We start from the raw sequence: 7,142 nt of genomic DNA, 5'->3' as shown, positions 1-7,142 counted from the left end.
AAATATATATATTAGGGTGGGTTGAAAAAAAACTTTTTTTTTGTTTTTCTGCATGGGGGTAGAATTTGTACCTTATAAAAAAAAAGAATTTTTTTACTCAATATTTGGAGGTGGCCCACTCGTTTTTAAAATAAATAATTGATCAAACGGGGTAGTCCCAACGAAAAAAATTACATGGTGTTCTAGAATCTGTAGGGTGTCCCCTTGAAAGCTAATCGAAAGTCAGAAGTTGAAAAAATTTTTTTCCTATTATTTTTGTAATTTAAGTAAAAAATATAAAAATGAAAAGCATTTTCTTTTGAATTAAAATGAAAGTGAAGTAAAAAAAAATCACATTCGACAATTATTAGATGTTTTCCACGATTTTGGACAGAAAAAATTTTTTTCGTTGAAACTACCCCGTTTAATCAATTATTTATTTAAAAAACGAGTGGGCCACCTCAAAATATTGAGTAAAAAAATTTTTTTTTTCTTGAAAATTTTTTTTTTTTTATAAGGTACAAATTCTACCCCCAAATATGAAAAACTAGAAAAAATATCTTAAACAAGATTTATTTATAAAGAGTTTGATTTTGATTTAGTTGAATTAATAATATATTTCCTTAGTAGAAAAAAAATACACAAACGCTAAATCAATCTGTGAGAAATAATAAAAAAAAAACATTTACGTCTTAAAAACATTTCAACTCAACGTACAAGAAAATTTCTTCAAAAATGATAACATAATTAACAATAATAATAATAATTAATAATCCAATGATAAGTAAATGAATTAATAGTTTCATGAATGTAAATAATTTTGTACATTATTTAAAAAATCTTTGTACAAGTGTATTAACATGTAAATGATAATCATTTAAATCATTATCATCATAATTTATGAATTTTTATTTTATGAATAAGTAAATAGTTATACCCTTCCTAGTTAAATTCCATAATTATCATAAATTTACCTAGTTTGCTCTATTCCTTTTTGATTTGGTAATTTTTTTGTTTTTTACGTAGACTAACCGCCAAACTCAGGAGCGAGTTTCATTCGTCGACATGCCAGGGTCGGAAGGAGTTGAAGCCGCTGATTCTTCTGCGTTAACTTCCTCCGAAAGGTTCATCGTGAGTTATACTCGGCGTGACTTCATAAATGAACTTAGCTCATTCAAGCATCACCTCATCAAGTACAACATCCCGCTCTCTGGAACGCCATTCTTGAATGAGCTGAGGGTGCGCATCTACGGTGACACTAGAGACGTGTCAAATAACAACATATTTCTCGTTGTTTGCGCGCAGTCTCCTCTGACTGAATTGAACACCGTAGAGGTGGGCAATTTTCTGAGGGACATAAGAGCTGAACGAGGCCATTTATATTTACGTGGGACCCATCGACCATTGTCCCCATATTATGGAGGCAGCTCGTCAGCCGAGTAGAAATTCTCTCGTAAGGGAATTGCAAGCCAATTTATAACGATATAGATTGGGATGAAACAATCGTGCAGGTTGACTCCACGGCACGCTATTTGTGCCGTTTATGCATTCAGAGAAAAATTTAGTTAATTTAACTTTTATTCTGTTCTAATTTTATATTTAATTTAACTAGTAATATTAAAGAAATTGAATGAAAACAAATTTGACTTGTTGTCTGAAATTATATTTTTTACTTTCAATATAACACCCTAAATAAAATTATTATATCGTGTCATTCAAGCACAATAAAAGATTCCAAAAATGTTGATCATCCGAATAAGTACTTGATATTCGGTCGTATAGTAGTAGAGTAATTGACGTCAGAACCGCTCTCAAGTTAGAATATAATACTTCTGAAATAAGTTTCTTACCAGGGACACTACAAATGGTAGGCGCCATCTAGTGGCGAGCACCGAACTACTCTCATTGCCGTTGTCTAGTAGCAAGAAATTTTTCTCTTGGTTTAATCAACTTTTTTTCATAGTTGGAGCATACAAAAATTTTTGCGTTAAAAGAATAGTCCTTATTCCGAGAAATTTAATTTCTTTTGTCAATTCAACAAATATTTTTTGGGTCCAAACAATTTTCGATAAAGTAAATAATTCAGTTAAATTCACGAATAATTTTTGCAGTAAGCACAGCTAAAGAAATCGTTAGATTTTAGTTAAATTGGATTTAACAAGATATCAACAAGTATTAATTGTTAATATAAATTAAATATAAAGCTAACAACTTTACTTTGTGCCGCTTAGATACTAGTTAAATATTTGAACTTCAAATTTTTTACTAGAATAAGTGCATACTCACTGCACTTTTTTACAGATGAAATCCGTCATTCGGCTGATAAAATAATCAAAGACAACAATTTTCGATACAGTTTAATGCGACATAAAAGAATTTTCATCCAGTTTTCACGAAAATTGCGATTTTTTTTTTCCAAACAATTAATTTTAATTACTTGTAACTGTTGAATTATAAGGTTTAAAAATAATTGGATACCATTATTTGATGGATAATAAAATAATCTACAAAAAAGTTCCTAAATTTTTGTTTTGTTACATACAACAAAATTTTCGTATGGAACTAAAAAAAAAAAAAATATCGATTTTATTTTACACAGTCTAATATATGGGGGAGGGAGGAGTGAAACGGGGTACTTAAGGAAATAGTAATTTTTTGGGAACTCAAATACGTTAAATAAATTTTTTTTTAATATTTGCAGTAAATAGAAAAAATTTTTCGCTGATGTGAAAAGAAAAATTAGTATCATTTGCGACGATAAAAATACGTATTCAATCACTGTAAATAAATAATTCGTGCAAACGTAGATTTTTGTTCAAATGAATCATTATAAAATAATTGAAGCAAGAACTGAGTTGTAGTTCTTTTTTGCATTTTTATAGTTAATATAGTTATGAGATTGTTATTTTAACTACGTGACGGTTGCAGTTGCAATCATTATTTAACTTATAATAATTGTAATCAAACAATTCATGCTACGTTGTTTTGTTTCATTAATACCAATTCCTGTAGTTACATTAGCTATAAAGTTATAGTGAAATAAAGCTTTAACTAAAAAATTTTAGTTTTAGCAATTAACTCGATAGTTAGAATAACTATTTAATATTAACAATGTATCAACACTTACGATTGAAACAATTTTTTAGTTACTTGAACTAACGAAAAAGTTGCTGTAATTACTTAAAATTTATTTAATTTTAACTTCATTTCAGTAGTTGCGATAAAAAATTTTAATCACTATCAAATTTTAGTAGCACCAATAAATTTCCGATATATCGACTTATATAGATATCAGTGGTCAAGTCGATCTACGGTAGATATATAAATACATATGTTCGGTGTGTAGTGAGTTCTGAGGTGTGGTTGGTAATGTCAAGAAAAATAGCATTTGGCGCCAATATTCAAATAATAATGAATATATTTCCTGGGTTTATTCGGAAATGATTTAGCTAACGAGATCTAGAGTTGGAGCATTTCCGGATGTAGGGTAGAGGCCACTGCTCCATTTTTAGACATTTAATCCTTTATTTTAATTAATGAAAAAGTGTAAAATAAAATTTTTATTTTGATAGTGGGATAGAAATATTTTTAAACATATTTTAATAAAATTATATTATTATTAATTAAAATTTTTTATTGATGTGAAATTAGTGTTTTTGACAAGTTTTCCAAACACTTTCGATTGACTTCTAACAGATTTTTGATAGATTTTTGACAGACTTTCGATAAAATTTTGACAGACTTCTTCACAAAGTCAAAGTTTACAAATATTTGATCAGAGAGTAATAAAATTGATTTTCGATTATTTTGACTAAATTTTTTAAATCAAATTCTATCGGAAAATAATTTTTTCCATTTTAAAATTAACTTTCCATCAAATTTATTCGGAACTATCCGGTTAAGATTTTCCAATCGGATTAAATCAGGGTCATTATTGATATTTAATATATGTATGTGGTTATAGTCGATGTGAGACAATATATAATATTTAATTAATAATAAAAGTAAGTCCTAATGGTATCGAGGAATAAATTTTAAAAGAATAACATGTAGTAATTAATTTAGCCTTGTAAATTTTTTATTATTAACAAAAAAACATTAAAAAAGAATATTTTGCTATTGTCATCTTAAATATATAGTTTACAAAAATAGTATTAAAACACTGAAAAATACATTACAATTAATATCCAAGCTGCACAATAAGAAATTTTTTACTTTTCGTTAAATTCAAGGCGTCACTTTGTTATCACTAAACAATTTTCTTTGTGCCGCTTGTGAACACTTAAATTAATCAACGATACACTCTTGAAGAAGCAAAAAATCGTCTTATCGACCTGGGTCTGATGTCTATATCCCCTGGGCTGAGTCCTGTTAAGTCGCTGATACAGTGCTCGTGGTACATTCTCCACATCCAGTAATCGAGAGCAATATCCAACGTTTCGAGCTTTTCGGATCCCCAAGTACACTCATCAAAATAATAGTTCATCTTCCACAAAAATACGTCATACTTCCTTTTAGATGCCTGGCATTTCTCCAATTTTGTATTCAACTTCTCCAGATTTCCTTCCCCGAGGTAAATTTTTAGTTTTATTTTTTCGATCTTGTGAAAAAGTTTTTTAGCCGCATTAAGCCCTTTGATGGTCAACTTGCATGTATACTTTAGATTTTTCATTTGCTTGGGGTGCTTCGCAAAACAAAATGATTCCACGCACTCGCATATCATTTCCTAAAACATAATAATATATTACATTAATATATTTATGTGAATTTTTCGTGATAATCCGTTGAGTGAATATTATTTATCTTTACCATCTTTGATTTGTTTAACGAAGAATATAAAAAACTCAAACGAACTTGATATTAACTATTAATATGTTAATATAAAACAATTGTCAATCTTATAGCCACAAAATTTTAACGTTAAACGAAGGAAACAGACAACGTCAGCATGAAGTCCGTACGACAATTGAAATTGAAATGATAGCGAACCGACTGCATTAGAGTACGAAGACTATTGAGGGAGAAAGTTTGAAGTATTTTGGTATAGGGATTATCTGTATATGTACAGCAATTATATACTGAAAAACTAATTCCTTTCAATATAAACCCCCACTACGACGTGTTGACGCACAGGAAATGATTAAGATCTAAAGGAATCCGAAAAGATTACTATCGATAAATTTTGAGCTCTTCCGAAAAACTTAAAACGTAAACATCTGGTAATAACTCGATTTCCGGAAATCGAACCTAAAACAATGACGTCTTACCTTCTTTTTGAAAATTTTCAAATTTATAGCGAAAAGTTACAAATTTTTTTCTGTACACGGAGAAATATGCAGCTCAAAATTAAATAATAATTACAAACACAATTGAAAATTTTCTATCTCAAATAAAAAACCACGGATGCGCCCACAGATGATGGAGAAACGATTTAAGGCCAATCGATCCGTGAAAAAAAAAAGTTGGTGGTGGGTCGACCCCTCATTGGGCCACTTTTGTGTTGTGAGCCGCTGTGAGATGCTGTAGTGGGTCTAGGGCTTCCTAAAAATTTTTTTTCATTACAATTTAAATTCATTTTACTTATTTCAGTGTCTACGGATGATCTAGAATTGATTTCAAGTCAATTGATCCCCGAAAAAAAAATTTGCTGCGGAGTCGATCTCTCAGAGGGCCACTTTTGTGTTGTGTGCTGCTGTAGTGGGTCTAGGGCTTCCTAAAAATTTTTTTTCATTACGATTTAAATTTATTTTACTTATTTCCGTGCCCACGGATGATCTAGAATTGATTTCAAGTCAATTGATCCCCGAAAAAAAAATTTGCTGCTGGGTCGACCCCTCATCGGGCCACTTTTGTGTTGTGAGCTGCTGTGAGATGCTGTAGTGAGTCTAGGGCTTCCTAAACATTTTTTTTCATTACAATTTGAATTTATTTTACTTACTTCCGTGCCCACGGATGATCTAGAATCCATTTCAAGTCAATTGATCCCCGAAAAAAAAATTTGCTGCGGAGTCGACCTCTCAGAGGGCCAGTTTTGTGTTGTGAGCCATTAGACAACGATCCTGACCAAAATTAAGATGTCGGTTGGATGTTTGGAGGCCTCGGGAGTATCAGACAAATCTTCTGGAAGACTGTTAGCACATATAAGTGGAGGAAAGAAAATTCCTCTTTTCGAGTTTGAAAAACTGTTGAGCACAACAGAGCATACATTTCCCTGAAAAACAATAATTTTTTCCGACTAAATCTTAGGAAAGAATCAACTGATTCCAGCGTTCTTGATGGCAATCAAACAAGCTTACTGACTGTTAACTGATTTCTTTTTGAGGCGAATTGGGCCAGTGGTTATGAGTTATACGAGAAAAAACTAAAAAAAAAAAATGTTTCTATTATTTTTGTTATGACAGAACCACTCGACCGATGACTTCAAAATCTAGTCAGTTCCAAGTCTTGGTGAGTTCTTTCAATTGCCTGGGAGTCTGCTCCACCACGTCAATGATCCTGAAGTTAGCAGACGTTTAAAAATTTTTGAATTTTTGTTTTTCAACAAATCAATTTCAAAAAAATAAAATAAAAATATGCACATGTAGAAAATTTAAAAAACTACAGGTGCAATTTCTTAAAATATTTTTTTTTTATAGTTTATCGTCTAAAAAAAAATCCAAAAATTATTAGACGTCTGCCAGCTTCAGTATCACGCCAAGTCAACCGTATGAGTGTGAATGTAGCAGACATCAGTCAAATTTAAAATTATAAATAAATTGAGTGAATAATTAACGAAATAAAATTTAAAAAAAATGCGCATTTAAAAAATTTAAAAATTAATAAGTACATTTTTTATAAATACTATTTTTAAAATTATTTACTCTATTTATTTATAATTTTAAATTTGTCTGATGTCTGCTACATTCACACTCATGTCAACTGTATGACAATGATGTTAGCAGACATTTAAAAATTTTTGGATTTTTTTTAACAAAAAAATGAATATTAAAAAAAATATTTTGAAAAATTGCACGTATAGTTTATGAAATTTCTGACATGTGCATTTTTTTAGAAATATTTTTTTTTCATTATTTATCTGTTGAAAAAAATTTTTTTTAATTTTAAATGTCTGCTAACTTTACTATCATGTCAACCGTTTATAAAAATTTTTTCTCATAAATAAA

General features: G+C 29.8%; 1 long non-coding RNA gene across 1 annotated transcript; it reads right to left on the bottom strand.

Annotated features, from left to right (window-relative positions):
- Positions 1-4,035: 4,035 nt before the first annotated feature.
- Positions 4,036-5,543, bottom strand: LOC130675781 (uncharacterized). The gene is made up of 2 exons (XR_008991335.1): positions 4,789-5,543; positions 4,036-4,705 (listed from the first exon to the last, which is right to left on the bottom strand). It is a non-coding gene; the product is annotated as an uncharacterized LOC130675781 (long non-coding RNA).
- Between the last annotated feature and the right edge of the window lie 1,599 nt (positions 5,544-7,142).

This window comes from Microplitis mediator, chromosome 10 (genome assembly GCF_029852145.1).
Source record: "Microplitis mediator isolate UGA2020A chromosome 10, iyMicMedi2.1, whole genome shotgun sequence".
NCBI classification, from domain to species: Eukaryota; Metazoa; Arthropoda; class Insecta; order Hymenoptera; family Braconidae; genus Microplitis; species Microplitis mediator.
Note: the sequence above shows the minus strand (reverse complement) of the source record. Positions and strands in the feature narration are given on the sequence as shown.